Genomic DNA, 17,534 nt, shown 5'->3' on the forward strand with positions numbered 1-17,534 from the left:
AGAAAGGGGGCAAGTGAGAGGACAGGGGCAGTGGGCTGTGCCGTGTCCACAGAGCATCCCCAGCCATGTCTGTCCAGTGTGGTGCTGGCCTGGGGTGCAGGACTTCCGGGAGGCCACTGTGCTGGGGACAGCTGTGATGCACAGGGATACGAGGATGACATACGGTAATTTTATTCAAAGGAAAAGCCAGCAGGGGCTGGGGTCGCCATGCCTGACCCCACCGGGGGTCACAGGATACAGTTGATGGTTTCCTCTTGGTTTTTGTTTTTTGAAATATATAAAACCAAAGTTTAATGTAGCTAATTTCTGTATCCTCAATCCAGATGTGTGGAAATGTGATAAAACATTATTGAGAAAAGCCCAGTGTTTTGTGTAGCCAGAAAAGAAAATTTTGAAGCATTCCCCACCCCCACCTCCACTCCCACCCTAAGAGATTTTTCTCTCCACCCTAAAACTGTTCATAAAAATTCACAAAAAGCCACACTGAAAGGATATACCCAAAGTTGCCACCAAAGATTTGTTTAAAAGTGATTTTTGTTTTCTTCTGTACACTTTTTCCTTGTTTGGTTTCCGGGAATGGTCTTTAAAAGTTAATGACACAAGGAAACTTATGGACCTTCTCTCGGGACCAACCAGAAGCTGGAGGGAGCTCTGCTCATGGCTTCCAGGATCTGGTCCCTCAGATTCATCACCAAACATCGTCGTCTTTCAGGGCTCACAGATCACCCACATTTCACCCTGTCCTCGGGGGTGCCCACTCACTTGTCCTGGACCTCCGCCTAGAGGTCCTGGCAGGACAAGGCCACCAGGGAGAGCACGGGACCTGGCAGAATCACCACCACACTCAGGAACAGCATGAAGCAGGGCAGCTGATCTGAGTTCCATCTGGGAGTTTTGGGGTCTGCAGGAAGCAACAGCTCCGGTAACAGGCAGAGCCAAAGGGGACCTGGCACAGGGTCTCCATAGCTGCCAAACCAGTGACGCTTTCCACTGTGCCGAGAATCTAGTCTTGTGAGCTCCAGCTGCCATCTTTGTCCAATATGACCCAATCACCTCTCGCCAGGACTGATCACCTGACCCAGGCTAGCCAATCACACACTTTCCCCGGAAGTCTGGCCTGGGATTCAGGGAAGGCAGAGTCTCGGGAGTGACTTGTGGACCTGGAGGCAGCCCCCCTGCCCACCTGGCCCTCAGAGAACTACAGAGGCAGTCAATGGAGAGTCTGGAAGGCACTTGTGCTGCAGCTCCAGGCTCTCTTGAGACTGGCTACATCTCAGTCTGGGATTTGACCAGACACCCTGCTGTGGCTGGACTGTCCCCAAAGTTTCCAGATGGGAAGGCTGCTGCCCAGGCCAGGAGGGTGGGCTTGTTGTGGAGCCGGGTCCACCTCTCCTTGCTCTCGTCCTCTGCCGCAGGACTTGCCCCCAGACTTCTGGCCTGTGATCCCAAAACTTTAGACCATGATAAATGGCTCAGTCTGCAGTGCTCTGAGACAGCTGCACAAAGCAGTGATAGTCCCTAGTCATGCTTCTCCTACTATGTGAGCCTTGGCTTTCAGATTTTGGTCACAATCTCTGCACACATCTTGGTCCCCCAGGAAGGCCATCTCCTGAGTCCTCATGCTGAGCCTGAGGGAGCAGAGATAGCAGCTGCTGCGAAGGACTCGTGGGGAGGACATGCACGTGTCCAGATTCAGCCAGATACATGTATCTGCCCGGCAAGGATGCTGGACCGGGGACAGTGCTTTCCTTACAGCAGATGTGCATTGTGAAGACCAACCTGGGAGGCAGACCGTGAATGTGGTCCATCCATATGGGGACGGTCTTGGATTTGCCCCTTGGCACTGAGTTGGGGGACCAGCCTCCCTGCGATACCTAGAGATGCTGGCGAATTACTCCAGCAGCCCACAGCAGTAACAGCCAGTATTTTCTAAGGTTCCTTCTGTACTCAGGGCCCCTGGCATCTCTCAGGGTTCCCACAGGGAAGACAGGGAATCCAAACCTCTAGCCCATTTGTTTCTGCCTTGCTCTGCCGGGTCAGGCCAGGCTTAAGAGGCGGTGGTACACTCATGTGTTTGGTTCATTTTAAAAATGATTCTGGTAGGGAAAAAAAAAATTCAAAGCATCTCCTCCATGGAAGAGAAATGGCAGGGGCCCCCAGGAGCCCCGGTTCTCCAGGGCCAGTTGTGTCCAGCTGTTGATGGGGAGGACAGGACTCCCCCCTCCCTGGGGCTTGTCACATATGTCATGCTCCCCTACACTTCCGCACAAGGTCGCCCATCCTTCCCATGGGAAGGCACAGGGCCTGGCTGAGTCCCACAAAACAATGTTCCAGAGGCAAGGGGACAGCTTCACACAGCTCTGTGTGTGCCGGCATCTGATGACCATGCTTCCACTTCTTGTAACGTACACTCTATTCTTCATGAACCATGGCTGCCAGCAGAAACAGTCCCGTAAAAACTGACTGTGCGCACAGAGCCAGGGACACTGGCTCCAACCAGGTCACAACTAGAAGGAGACACTTTCTGTCTGAAGTTTATCAGAGAATGCTGTGGCAAGTGCTGCAAGACCTAGGAGCGAGACCCTGTAGGCCCAGAAGGAATGAGTTAGGTCAGAAAGAGAAGGCTTCCCAGCGGAGGAGCTATGCAGGCTGGGTTTCAAAAGCTGAATAGGAGTTTATCAGGCTCAAAAACAGGAAGCAGACATTCCAAGTGGAGGAAAATTCACGAACACATGCACAAACATCCATGACAGCCTGTCTTTCCTCAGTGTGCACAGTGTGGCCACATCGTAAAGCCCTTGAGAAAGATGAGGACAAACCAAAAGGGAAAATGCCTCTGACAATCTTGAATGAGGAGACATCCAGCAAGAAACAGAAAACATGTGCGGCTTGGAAGCCCCAGATCGGAAGTGGCAAAATGGGTCAAAACTGGCCCCTGGGCTTATTTTACCAGCCAGAGTATATTAAAAAAAAGTCAGCCTCAATTAGGAGCCAGAAATGTGACACGTTAGGATACAGTGTTTCAAGTAGTGTGACAGCAAGTGCAAAGGCCCCGAGGCAGGAAAGGGCTTGGTATACTTGAAAGTCAGCAAGGAGGCGGGATCCAGTGCAGTTCTGTGGGGATGGATCTCATGGAGGCAGTGGAGAGCATCAGGTCCCATGGGGCTGCTGAGGCCGGGTGTGGAGCTCAGATTTTACTCTAAATGGGATGGATGGCCTGCAATTTGTGGTTGCAGAGGGCAGGATGGCAGCAGAGGGGCCCCTCTGGACTCTGAGCATCTGGGTGACAGATGCTGGAGCTCTGAGCTGAGGCAGGCCAGGCAGTGGTGGTGGGCTGGGCTGAATGGCAGGCCAGAGGGGGCGGGCAGGGCAGCATGGACAAGCTCTCTCTGTCCCATGCATCAGATGGACAGGCGGCAGTGTGGGGAGGGAGGGCCCTGAGTTTCAGGGCTGCCATTGTCCCTGGTCGGGCCGGGCGGGGGCGGAGCGTGGGGTGGCTGTCCCCTCCCCCAAGGCTGCGCGCACCGGCTTTGTTTCGCTCCCCTTCTGCAATTACAGAAATTACAGTGCCTCGCTTTAGACTGAGATAGCTCGACTTGCTTTTCTTTCTTTTTGAAATGTGGAAGTTCAAGGAAAAAAATTCATATTGAGTTAATTCATATTGAGTTTGGCTTCGCGCCCGGGGAAGCAGAAGCAGTCTATTCTGTGTGCGGGGAAGACGCAGGGCTCCATTCACTGGGCGCTGACAGCCCAGGCACGACAGCGCCTGCTCGCCGGGTAGAAGAGCAAGCTCTGGTTGGGCTCCTACTCTGGGCACCAGTCAGGCCTTGCTGCCTCCTTCTCCAGGCAGACAAGGAAGCTGAGGCTACCAGCCCAGGGCTGCTGGGATGGACTCTCAGTTGGGGCCCAGATGCTTCCAGTGTGTCAGCATCATCCGTGGGGCAGTGTCACCTGTGGGGACTGGAAACCTGCTCCAGCAGAAGGTGGCAGACGCCGTGTGTGGATGCGGGCAGGACAGATCTGGAGTGCCCTGGAGATCCTGTGCCGGACCCTCACCCACAGCCACCTTTCTTGCCACACTAATGCCCGATCCATACCGCAGGTCACGGCTGAAGGGAAGGCCCCAAGACAGCCAGTGAGTGACTCCTCTTCCCAGCGCCTCGCAACTCACTGATGCAAATTCCTCAAACCAGCTGAGGTCACCTGCAGAGCCTATGACCGCATCTCTCCATGTGTGTGTGTCCCGGGCACCCTCTCCAGCAACCCTGGGACCCGCAGGTGAGTGGCTCCTTTGCTCAGTCTCTCCACTCCTCCATGGGCTCAGCAGGAGCTTCTTCCCACAGTGGTGTGTGTATTCCAGCACCCGCCCCACTCAGCAAGTGCTGCGTACCCAGGTGTGAGAATCAGCACTGGTCCTGCCTCTCACAGAGGCCCCAGCCACACAACCTGCAGGATGCCCAGGACTAGGTGCAGGCAGCACCAGCACTCCCTCGTCTGGTCTGCAAGAACCTTCTGCAGCTGCAGACAAGCTGGCCATGGATGGAGCTGCAGACGAGGGGGCATGGCTGGAGGGCTGTGCCACATGGGGACAAGTTTGTCTGGCCTCCTTGCCCCCAACAGATGGCATCCAGTCTGCTCCCAGCCTCTGGGTGCCCAGAAGTGTGACTTTCTGGGGCTTCTCCAAAGCCACAATGGAGGAGAAGGCCACAGTCATCCCAACACCCAAGGAGAGCACAGTGCTGCAATCCCTGGGGGCTGCACAACTCCATCCAATAAAACAGCAAACCCTGGAGAGCCCCAGCTTTCCACACTTAGCAAAGAAGGAAGAGCAGAACTCTCAGGGCAGGGGACACAAGCGGGACACCTCACAGGCAGGTCGGGGCACCGTGTCCATTACCTCCCTCTTATCAAGTCCATTAAAGAGAGGGACAACAACTTGCCAAAGGTCACCCAGCAAAGAGCCAGGGGCAATAAGACTTGAGGCCAGGCGGCTGCTTCTGCCCGGTCCCGTAGCCGTCTGACAGGTGCCTGCTGCCTCCAGCCCACCTTTGGTGTATGCCAGTGACCATCCCCAGCGGGAACATCCTGAGACTTTTTCTGCACTGCGGACATGGCCCACCAGTTCCCAAGGTATATCTGCTGGGAGAGGCCTTTCTGGGGCCCACCTGGAAAGAGAACGGACAGTTGTCCTGAGACCCACAGAGGGGAGCTGGGTCTTGACCCATTATTTCCTAGCTGTGCGGCCTCAAGCCAGTGCCTTTCCCTCATGTGTGTGCAAGTAGGAGCTGAACTCCGGTTCAGGCACTCTGTGATTTGCATCCTCATTCTAACCTCCTCCTCATCTTGCTCACACAATCAGTGGTTTGCTAGAGTTTCTTCTGGCCCCCAGTTCTCTGCCGTGTCTGACTGAGCCCCTCATCTTGGTAAGGGCAGTTTTCACCCTAACTCATCCTACCCGGTTATGCACCCTCGGGAGCAGGGGTCCCACTACAACCAAGCACTCAGCATGGCTGGGTGATTGGCCACCTGGCGATCCAAGAACCTGGAACCCAAGCAGCCTCAGGGTTCTTCCAGGCATGCAGAGCAGGGTCTGACAAGCAGGGGAGGCAGCCCCACCGGGTACCTGGCATTGACCTCAGCCCGACCAGCAGGGAGACCTGGGGCAGGGGCCAAGCTGTGGATCACTACTGCAGGAAGGGTGCATTTCACCCTGCGATGAGAAAGATGATTCTTCCCATCAGAGACTTAATGCCACCAGTGTGCTGCTCAGCTGGCAGCCTTTAGCTCTTCTGGTTGCTGCACAGGGAGGAGGCAGGGTCCAGAGCCCAGACCCCAGATCTGGGGTTCCCAAACCATGCTTGCAATCAGTCCTGCCTTAGCCTCTGTGTTTGGGGTTGGGACCACCTAAGCTGCCAGAAAAGTGGGGGAATTTGATCTCCTGGCCTCTGGACAGACCTGCTGGCCATGGCAGGTGTAGAGGAAGAGGGATCATGGTGGACAGTACAGAAGGCCTGGTCCTTCTGCAGGGTTTGACTGATCCGTAACTAGTTCCATAGCAACTGCTTAGGTAATGACACTGTCACCCTCACAGACAGGATCAGGCTCTCCCAACATACACGTGTGGGCAAGGGCTTCACAGTGGGCCTCAGGAGACAAAAATCAAAGCCTGGGGTCACCTATCGACTGGACTCCGATGAATGTTCTGACCTAGGTGCCAACACACGTGCAGCACCCTCAGGAGACAGACATGTAGTTTCTGTCACGATGCATACCCCGTGGCCTCTGCCACAGTTTTCTCTTGGGGCTTGGATGCTTAGGAAGATGCAGGCTTTGCTCCGCCTCCCCTCAGAGTATGGGTTCCTGTGAGGACAGCCTGGCAGGGTATCACCTGAGTGGCTCAACTATGTGCTGCTGCCCAGTGGGGCCACAGGTGCCATCAGGGATACAGTGTCAGTATCCTGGGTCAGACCCAGGGCCTTGGAGGCTGTAGGCGCAGCCTTAGACTGCACAGGGATGACTGAGGAGGAGGAAGGAGCAGAGCAGAGCAGGAAAAGGAGGGATGGAGAGAGGCACGAGCACAGGGTACAGTGAGAATGCGAAGGTGACGGAGAGGAGGGGAGCAGATGGGGGGCAGGAGAGGTGTGTGTGCCTTCCCAAGGTAGGAGGAGGGTGCAGCAGCCTGCACTTAGCAAGTAGCAGCTGAGGCTGCTGGGGCCGAGGTTCACACCCAGCCTAAGGGTGCCTGCCACTGACCCTCTTCTTCAGGGGACTGGGGGGCTGCCAGCTCCTTAGTCTCAGCCTTCCGCACAGCAGCTGCCTCCCCACACCAGCATCTGTGGGCCCCTTACAAGCACAGGGGATCAGAGGACAGGTTGAGGAGCTGAGGCTCTGTGTCCATATATGCTGTCCTGTCCTTCCCTCTGCTGCCTTTGACTGGCGTGGTGCCTCAGTTCTGGGGGACACTTCTGTAAAGGCTCTGAGCTCAGCTGACCAGAAAGGATTAATTCTGATCAGGAATAAGAATGACTCAATGGCACTTGCACACTCTTACACAGCTCTGCTTTGTTAGACTTGCTCAGCAGCAAGCTTCGGGGTTGAGGAACCATTCACTCCCGTTCAAGATGTGCTTGAAGGGCTCCGAAGGACAGTCAGAGAAAGGTCTCTTGAGAACTTAGACTCGGGGAAAATAAAGTATAATAGCTGGGTGGCTAAACAGAATGCTCATCTTTAATAAGCCTCTTGCAGAAGAGCAGTCCTAGAGGAGGGCTGTCTTGGCAACACAGAGGCATGGCAGGACATGACCTTGGACACTCTGGGCCTCTATCACTGCCCATGCTGGGGTGGCCACAGCTCCCGGGCTGCGTGGGCCCATTCTAGAGATGACACAGTCAGTCCTCAAATATCCAGCAAGATCCATGAAGTCACCGTGAGAATACCCAGAGACTTTTGGCTGATGGCCTTGGAGCCAAATGTATTTGAATTGCATGGCATCTGTTTAGAATTTTAAAACTGGCATTTGCGGGAAAGGGGGTGAGCATGAGTTTGGTAGTTTACTACAAGTCTGGCAATGACATCATCATGGCCCTGCACTGTCTACTCACATGAGCGACCCACCCAGCCCTCAATGGCTTTGAGCTTGCAATCCAAATGCCACCTAGTCTTGCAATACAGCACTTTCTAGGCCAATGAGGAGGGCACAGGAAGTACAGCCTCTTTCTGGGGCTTGCGATAGCTTGTTTGGTGCTATACTTCCGGAAAACAACAAACACTACTGTTCTCTTCATTACAGCTCAGTTGAGACATTGCATGAGAGTATTTTGCAAGAATGAGGGGGGCGTATATTTTCAGAGTCCAGGGAGGGTCAGATTCCAGGGTCTAAGATATTTTCCTGCAAGATAATTTTATTTTTATAAGCTGATTTCATTTTTGTAAGATTCAAGTGCTGCTCATTTTCCCCAGCACATCTGTTATGGATTCCTTCACACAGCTTTCTGAAAGGGTTTTATAGTATATTCCCCTCTTCATTTTGTAAAGTAGAAAACCCTCTGTAGCAAGAAGCAGCTACCCATTTGGAAGATGAGACTTTGATAGAGCGAATCTTCTGTGGGTGAGCAACACGCAGACCTATGTGTGACTGCCACTTGGGATGCCAAAAGGTGGCCAGGGCCTGGAGGGTCACAAACTGCTCGTAGCAGAGCAAGGCCCGCCCCTCAGGTCAAGGCGCCTGGCTTGAGTGACAGCTCCATTGCTGTGGGACTGCAGGTCAGCCACCTACCTTTCTGTCTAAAACAGGGGTGATAACAGGTTCTTTGGGACTAGCATGAGGGTTTTGTGGGAGAGTAAGTCAAGAGGTTGCTACAGTGTCAGGGACACGGAGAATGCTGACGCCTGATAGAGACTGTAACAAACCACCTGATCGGTTGGCCGTATTTACTCTTGCAGACAGCAGTGGGAAAAATGTCTTAGGCAGAGTCAGCATGACCTTAAGCTACAGGCAGTCAACACCAGAGAACAGTGGAGGTTACTGGGAGGTGCTGATCTCGTCAAACTCCCAGAGCATGCTATTCATTAAACAGGGTTCCCAAAATGGACAAGTGGCCGCATCCTGCAATTAGCTCATTGGTTAAAGCCCCTGGAAAATGTCAACTGTCTTGATTTGTTCACTGGATGAGTCTCCTTGAGCCCCTCTTTCCTGCATGGCATGGAGGCGTCAGTCCGAGGTCTGCGGGCTCAGGCTTCTCACCCTCTCTCATCTGGCCCCAGAGAAAGCAGGAAATGTCCCTCCCTGACAGGGGACCCAGAAACAGGTTGCTGCTGCTTGTGGACTCAATTTGCTCAGGCAGGATTTGCGGAAGCAAAACAAAATGGTTGCTTGCATCTAAATCAGCAGCTTCCAGCTTCCCCCGCTGCCTTTGAATCTGCCAAACTCTGCATCCAGGGCCCTCTCTCCTCTTCCAAAAGGGAATGGGGTCGTCTGCCAGCTCGAGCTTCAGCGCCTTTGCCAGCATGCAAATGATGCACTTGGGTTTTTTAGGGTGTTAACCCCATAGTCTCTGATCCCCATCTAGGGAGGTAAATGTATTCTGCCAGCTGTGCAGGAGAGAGAAATACGGGGGGTGAGAGGGTAAATACTTTCCAAAAGGCTTTGCGGCATGGGTCATTTAGATAACTGGCAAAAAGAAAATCCAGTTCTTTGCATGGTGCTCACATAGATCTTTGGGGTTCAGCATTTGCTCCTTACTGATGTTCACTGGCCCAGGACATAGGGCCCTGTGACCTGCTCTCTTGTGTCTGAGCCACTTCCCACCTTCCAGATTCACAGATGCCCAGCCAACACCTCTTCGAGCACCCTATCTTTGGTTAATAATAAACTAGAGCTGCTGTCAAAGGAGCTATGGCTAGGACCCTGGTGGGATGTGGTCTCATGAGCATCCTGTGAAGCGTCCCATTTTTCAGATGAGGACACTGAGACTCCAAGGGAGAGGGGTTTGCCTGGAGTCACACAGCTGAGGAATGGCAGGGAGTGCTTTGATACCTTTTACTACCCGAGCACGGAGCTCCCCTTCCTCTTGGGATGGCCTGGTCACTCTGAGCTGTCAGAACTGCCCAGAGCCCTGTCCTAAGCCTCGATGGTGTCCAGAGCCCTGAGATCAGAGCCATGCAGTGCCTTCTGTGGGACCCAACCACAGACCCCTGCCCCCTGCACAGTCTGCTCCCAGGTTGTCCCTGAAGCAATTGGAGACTTGATGACAGCTCTATCTCTGGCTGTCCCTTGGCGGAAACTAAGGCAAGTCTTACAGCTTTCCACCTCCACAGTCCACCCCTTCTGGGGAGCCTCAAACCCTGGACCCAGTCCCATCTGCACCCTCGCTCCTCCTCTAAGCAGCTCCCAAATCAGCATTCAACACACATCACTCCCCTGTGCAGCGCCATTATCTCCCGAGGACACGGGCTCCGTTGTCACGGCAACCAGAGTCCTTCCACCAACTCCATTTAATAATTGCCCAACAGTGGAGCTGGGCCAGCTTTGGGCAGGGGAAAGAGCACCAGGGCAGCGGAGAAGCCCTGGGTCCTAGCACCTGTGGAGTCCAGGATGCCTCTCTGGGCCTCCATTGACCCATCTGGGATGCAAAGGAGTCGAATGGGTGGGCTTTATGACTTTCTCTCAATTAAAACAACTTAGACACAGGTTCCGTGTCAAGGAGGGAAGATCTGAGGAAGTTCTACATCCACGGGATGAGCCGAAGCTCTCCTGCTCAACCCTCTCCACATGTCACTTTGGGTCACAGATGTGATCTCTGTGATCCTCCAGGATCTGGGCTGGAGTTGGGCAGGGAAAGGACTTTTACCAGCAGCCAGAATGGACCTAATTCTTTCCATTCTGTAGATATGTAAACTGAGGCTCAGAGAGGGCAAAAGAGCTGCCTGTGTACACAGGAAGCCCCGTTCCTCCCCAGGACCTTGTGTTGGGACAGGCCAAATAGCTGGTACCTGGAGGAGGGGCCCAACCTTGTCACGGCCCTCACTACGCTTGGCACCAGACACTCCCAAACAAAGACATAGGGTTCCCACTCTAGGGATTGTGAGCAGCCCCTCAAGGACACATGGAGGAGGCTGGTTTCTCCCCAAGACCACTGTGGAGCCACAACAGCAGGGAATCCAAGTCTGTCTGGTCCTGCTGATGGTCCACACCTGGACCCTGGGCCTGAGAGATGATGGCTACACCGCCAGGGGCACCTGCAAAAACCTCCTCAAAGCACTGCTGATGTGTGAGGAGCCATAGAGGACCTTGGGTTGGGGAAACATTCTTAGCTGTGTGCTTCCTGCCTGGTTCCAAGGTTGGGAAGGGGCTATGCTGCTCTGGCCCAGGCCCATGGCACTGCTCTGAAGCCAGGCTGTTAGCAGCTGAGCAACGCTATTTAACTCCGCCCAGGCTGGCGTTTTCATTTAATACTGCAGCATAATTAACAGTGCCGCATCTGCTCTGTCATTAGTGCCATTCACTGCCATTTGGAGAAAGGCTCTAATCGTCCCCAGTCATTAGTCCCGGGAGCCTACGCTGGGGGACATGGAGAAGGAGAGGAAGAAGTGGGGCATGCAGCTTCCGCTGTCCAAGCCCAAACCCCTTGGCTCGAGGCACAGAGAGGGGAAGGGACCATTCAAGGTCCCCAGCAGCCTCCAAGCCAGGCAGCACATGGCTTTCTACCTCCATTCTGCAATCTGGATCAGAACCTCAGCTCTGCCAAGTCAGCCATCCCACCTTGGGAGCTCCCTGAGCTCCCCAAGCCTCAGTTTCCTTATTGAGGATCCTGGGGCCATGCTTGCTATATGCTTGGTAGGTGCCTGGTGGCAGAGCTCAGGGTGGGGAAGGACCACACTTGAGCAGTCTGCCGGAAGTGCCTGTCGGCAGGCTTCAGGCCACTAACTGGCATTGAAATTCCGTCTTTACAGAACACGCTTGGGAAGATTGCTTCTTCCCTTTCTGTGAGCCCATGTTTTCTTTCTTTTTCTTTTTAAAAATCATAGGCGGGCCCTTGATATAAGGCTGTAGAAATTACATCTGATTTAGGGGCCTGCAGGGAGGTGGGGACCCACCTACCCTTCCTATGCCAAAGCCCCAGTGAATTCTCGCAGTAGCAAAGTCCCAGCTGCAGGAGTGGAGAGCTCAGGCCCAGGTTGGAAAGCAGGTAACTTTGGGTTTTGATTGCATTTGTTTTATATCATTGTCACTTGGCCTCAGCCCTGGCAAGGCATAGTCAGAAATAAAAATGGCCAGTGCAAAAACAAGGAAAGTTCCCTGTGTCCTGCATCATTACCTGCACCAGATGGAAGAGTTCATGGGGCCAGCACTAGCAAGGCTTGGGCTGCACTGAGATGCTATCTGGAGTGAGCAGCTCCACAGTCCTGAGCCGCACAGTCCTCAGCATCCACTCGGGGTCAGTGAGGTGGGGCCACTTGCCTGAGGGATGTGCCATGCCTAGTGGCTGGGGGCCAGACGGCCAGCTTCTCTCCACTCTATAGCCAGGGGACACCACGAGCCCTTGGGTCTCCTGCCTACCCTGCAGGCCCGAATGAAAGCTCTCAAGATTTGACATATGTCATAGTCTGCAGTGTGACAGAGGGGATTGGGTTGATGGCCCATCCCGTGGTTTCCAGCCTACATCCTGCCACCCCCACTCTCCCTGCTGAGCAGTGTGCAGGTACCGAGCTGCTTCCACACTGGATCACTTCCTCATCCGCCTGAGGGTCCTTCTGTACAACCTCGTGGGCCTGGCATTCATTTTCACCCAAACCCAGACATACCTGCCTGTGTGCATGCAGATCCCTCTCAGAACAACCACCCTCCTCTCCTCCCACATCTGCTACTGTTGAGGGCTCCCTGGCCCATCACACTCGGAAACCCCAGTCTCAGCTGAGGCTCACCCAAGAGAGGCCCAGAGTGTCCCATATCCCAGAAGTCTGAAGCCTCAGCTTGCATGTTGTGCCCTACCTCCTTCATCTGGGCTCTTCCCCATTTGGCTACCTGGCAAACCTGGTGATTTGGGCTAAGTAAAGGTGACTCCTCCAGCTGAGCAAACAGCAGACAGAGTGGAGGGCTCAGGTCCCTCAGAGTTTCAGTTTCCTCATCCAAAGGATGGGGATAAGAATGGCAGTAGTGACACTAACCTACCTTCACCTGGAGCTCCCAGAGCTGTGGTAAACTTCCACTGAAAAAACACTTTGAAAAATGTGAACTTTTACTAACATGTTATGTGTATGTATATCACATGTGTACAGAGCGACCTTGTTTGGGTCAAGCTCATTGGAATTTGGGCTTATGAGAAATTATCACCATAAAATTCAGCTCTGATAACTGAGAGCGATGTAGTCCGCGCTGCGCAGCAAAGTGCAACACCGATTCAAATGTCTTGGCTCACCTCCCCGTGCTGCTGCCCTCGCTCTGCACAGAGCCTCCTTACCAAACAATAAGGCCATGAAGCGACCTGCTGTCTATGTCTTTCAGGGCATCTTTGACCTTGAGTGTCCCTCTGGCCAGAGCTCAGTTATTTCAAGAGCTGGCAGGAGACACTGGTCTTGCAGACTCAGGCTGCCGACAGGTGGGCAGAGCTCACTTGCTGTGCAGGGCAGCCGCTAACTCCTGCCTCCCTGAGTCTAGCTGGAGAGCTTGGATCCACCAGACCCCAGGATCTGGGGTCCCCCTAACAGCCAAGCATCCCCTGCATCCTGACATGGCCATTCACCCAACCGTGCACCCCCACTTGCGGAGTGCCACAGCTAATCACACTGCGAGACCTGGCCTCCCTGTAATTTCCAATTTGTGAGAAATGTAAAAATAGAAGCCCATTCGCCGCAGGAGGCTCACATCGAATTGGATGCCACTTCTCATGTCATGTCAGATCACAGTAAACGGAGCCGATGGCTTTGTCAGGCTTCCCAAGGAGTGAGATGCAGGAGACAGGGGAGAGTCAGGGCAAGGTGGCTGGGTACACAGCCTTAACTCCAGCTGTAGGTGAATTTTAAATCTGGGTCACAAATATGTGGCAACAGGCAGTCCACCTCAGCTGGACCCCCGCCTCTGTGACTTGGTAGCTGAGGGACTTTGAGGCTCCGCTTGCCCTCAACAATGGCTCCCTGGATACTAGGCTTCCAGAGCTGAGCGAGCTCCATGGACAGAAGCTGGGGCCAAGTGCTCACGAACTGTGTAGCTCCTTAGAGCAGGGAGTTCAGTCTCCGCTGGTGAGCCACATCAGGGAACAAGCACAGGAATGTGTGGCTGAGTTCAGGCTCGAGTCACTTACTACTCCCTCATGCAATCTGGCACCAAGTGCTCTAGTGCTTGTTCTCTCAGGTTCATCTGTGCGAGGACAAATCCACCGCACACCTCCTGAGGTCTCGCGAAAATCAAATGCGGCACACAGCACATACTCATAGAGTGTCAAGCTCTATAACTGACAGTTACTGCTCGCGTTGATAATAGGGTCACTGGAACAGTATTTAGAGGGCATTTTTTGCTGTTTATGTCAGAATTTTAGTCCTAGGCTGAAATATCACAGCTTTGTGTTCACACCTACTGCCTTTGTCAGGAACCTTATCTCTGCTACTGGCTGGCTCCCCTCTAACTCGAATCCCTTCCTATGGCTCCAGACGGTTTTGTGGGGGGTGCATAGAATGGATGCAGCTGCTGGTGTCCATCCAGCTCATACACAGAGATGCATCTCCTGTGAAGTCCAATTTTGGGGTTTGAAGCTGGCCTCCTGGCCTCTTCTCTCTCAGCACCATCCTCTTTCCCTCCACCTCTCAGTGATCTACAGAAAATGGGGCAAAGCTGGTGCAAAGGACAACCTATGCCATGCCCATACCTCCTGGCAGTGGACACACATGATCTTATCAGGTCAGGGAGGAGCTGCTCTTTGCAACTGGAGTCAAATCAAGGTCATTTCCTACCCTACCCGGAAGGGGGCTGTCCCCTGCCACTGTCTCCAGGCAGAGAAACTTGGGCAACAGGGCACAGCTGAATTGAAGAGGCAGCTGTGAAGCGGGCAGTCAGGGCTGTCACCTTCCCCACGGGCATGGGGCTGATGTGACTTGGGATGGAGGAAGCTAGGTGTACCCAGGGCCAGGTAACAACGACCAGCACGGCATCTCACCTGCCCCTGAGAACAAAGGAGCTGCAGATGGTGGGTAAGGCTGGGTTTCTTGGGTGACACTCCACCTGTGACCCATTTGCAAGCAGGAAAGGAAGAAGATGTCTCTGGATTCATTGGTTCAGGATGTCTGTCTTAGCTGCTGAGCTCACAGCCAAGCCTCGAATGGGCGTCTGCCTGTATGACAAGAAGCTGCCTGACATTTGTGCTTTACTTAACATTGCTCCTCACACATCACAGGCTGGGGAGGAGGAAGAGCAGCCGCTGCTTCCCTGGTAGGCTCAAGGGGACTTGTCAACAGCCCTAAACGTGAACCTCAGGAACCAATCCCTACTGTCTCACTTGGCAGGTGTAAAAACCAAGGCCCAGTGACATGCAATAGGGCAAAGTTGGCTTGGAAATCCAAGGAACAGGGTTTAGCTGAGTGCCATGGAGCACACTTGTAAGCCCAGGAGGCTGAGACAGCAGGATCACAAATTTGAAGTCAGTCTGGGAAATTTAGTGAGGCCCTGCCCCCACCTCCATTCTCTCTGCTTCCTCCTACTGTGTGACCTTGGGCAAGTACTTTCTGTCTGTTTGGAGGTTATACATTTGTAAAGTAGGAAATGGATGAGTACCTGGGCAAAAAGGTGATGTAGGGAGTTAAGCTTGGTACTCTGGAGGATCTTCACTCCTTTCTTCCAGTGAAGACTGGAATTTAGCCACGGTCACTCAGGCCAGGAAATGGCAGTCCCCCAGCTCAAAGCAAACCCTCTGCCAAGGTGCATTTGTTCCTGGCCATGTCCTGAAAAGCCACATTTGACACCTTCCTGGCCCAGGGTGACAGGTAAACATCGAAGGTGTGCATTCCTGCCATCTTATTCCACTCAGGTGGACTGGATTCTAAGGCATTTGTTGAGTTCCCGCTGTGTGCTAGGCTATGTGTAAACAAATTCAGCCTCTGCTGCTTCACTCCCAAGTTCCCAGGCATGTAAGATCCGTGAGCAGAGGAGAAGGTGCCATTAACATCTCGGCTTCGAGGAAATTGATTTCGCCCTACGTGGCCCTCCGTTTGGCCTCCAAGCCTCTGGAGACCCAAGTCTCCCCATTCCCAGAGCCCTGGTAGTGAAGCGTCCATAGAGGGACTGTCCTGCCTCCTCTTGCTCAGCAGCAGCTGCCTCTTGGGGAACCCCACTCTCCAGATGCCCTGCTACACAGCCAGGCTGTGTCACTGCCGGCCTGGGAATCACAATTTGTCCTCTGAGGACTGGCCACCGAGCTAGCACTTGGCGTGAGACAGAGCGCTTTCTTTGTCTGCCACGATTTATTTCTGAGGCTCAAGGACTCAGCCATTTTGCCCTGGCAGCTTTGGGAAAAGGTCCCTCCCACCCACCCAGCGATGCACACCCCTAAGGGGACCTGTCTTTCTCCTCCTCAGCTTGAGCTGGATGTGAGGATGCTCTGGCTGGGACCTGAGAGGGCTGCCTCAACTCTAGTGGAGGGTGGACCACAAGGCTCAAGGCAGTTTCGGTTCCTTCTGAACCTCTTTGTTTTGGAATGTGAAAGTTGACTTTTTAGGCTCCTTTAGGACTGCAATTCCCCCAAGGTTCTCAAGGGCAGAGTCCAGGTGATACACAGCACCCACATCTATTTTCTTGCTAAATGCCCACCCACCAAGCATGTCACAGAAAAACCAAGATTGACCCAGAACTCTACTCAGCCAGCCATAGACTGATTTTTGGGATGCCACCAAAGCTCAGGAGCCATTTAATTTAACCCCCAGTTTTGAGGGCAGGATTTAGATATTTTAAAAATCCAAATTTCTCATTGGAGTTCACGATTATTTCGGGAGGATATCAGTTTGGAGCCTAAGTGAGAAGCTGCTAGGTCTGAGTTCCTCCTCGGAAGACCAAGCCTAGCGTGGAACAGGAACGCTTGGAGGGACATGGGTCCCTGCACCGCCACGCAGGGAGGCCCGAGGGCCACCCCCTGGGGTGACTGAGGCAGTGGGTGTCGTCCTTTTCTCATCACGGGGCAGTAGAATCTGGGACACTAGAGGACAGTGGTCCCCAAAGCCTCGAAGAGAGTCAGCCTTCGCCCTCGGGGAACAGCGTAAGGCAGGGAACCTGGGCGCACGTCCTGGGACCTAGGGTGTCCGCGATAGGAGGAGGTGACCATCTCCAGGGGGTCCTGCTCTGCCGGAGCCCCCAGAACCTGGGAACGTGGAGAACCTTAATGCAGGGCGGCTACTGCCCCCTGGCCCCCACCCCCTGGGGACGCGCCCTCGGACAGCTCGGGTCCGGCGCAGGGAGGGCACGGCGCGGGTAGCAGCATCGAGCGCGCCTCCCAGGAGGGCCAGGGGTCGGCGTCGCGGCGCCCAGGCCCCTGGCAAGGGTCCCGCCCGCTCTTACCTGCGGCGGGGTTTGCGCGCTCGCTCGGGGTCCTCTCCTGCTCGGCGCCGCTCGCGCTCCGCGATCTGCGGAGTCCTCGAGGCGGCGGGGGCGGGGCGAGGGGGCGGGGCGGAAGGAAGGCCAGGCCCACTGGGCGGAGTCTTGTCCCCCCCTCTCCCTCCTCTCTCTGTCCAGCCCATGGTCAGCCGGTCTGCCTGTTCGCCTCTGTCCCTCTGTCCTTCCCTCCTCGGACTCATCTTACACATGGGTGACCCTGTGTAGCCGCAGCTGACTGTGGTTGGAGTCTGCTCACCTTCAACCCTTGGTAACGCTGATGTCCCCTGAAGCTTGTGTCAGGCCAGAGAGGTGCCAGAAAGACTGCCCTGCAGGATCTGGTCCTGGAGCCCGAGGAACTGTGCCTGGCTATGCAGGCATAGGTGGTAAACATGGCAAACCTGGGAGGCCCCCCCAGGGATGAGTAGGGGTGCACACAGCCCCCTTCAGCTTCTGAGGCCTAAGG

At 54.3% G+C, this 17,534-nt stretch overlaps 1 protein-coding gene across 1 annotated transcript in view; it reads right to left on the reverse strand.

Annotated features, from left to right (window-relative positions):
- Slc6a1 (solute carrier family 6 member 1) overlaps positions 1 to 17,187 on the reverse strand; it is a 31,530-nt gene extending 14,343 nt beyond the window's left edge. Inside the window, exon 1 of the mRNA XM_063238010.1 lies at positions 17,036 to 17,187. The gene's annotated coding sequence lies outside the window, so the exon portion shown is untranslated. The remainder of the gene's footprint in view (positions 1 to 17,035) is intronic.
- Between the last annotated feature and the right edge of the window lie 347 nt (positions 17,188 to 17,534).

Source organism: Cavia porcellus, unplaced genomic scaffold (genome assembly GCF_034190915.1).
Source record: "Cavia porcellus strain 051 isolate PalLab524CR breed Dunkin Hartley unplaced genomic scaffold, mCavPor4.1 scaffold_27, whole genome shotgun sequence".
Taxonomy (NCBI): Eukaryota; Metazoa; Chordata; class Mammalia; order Rodentia; family Caviidae; genus Cavia; species Cavia porcellus.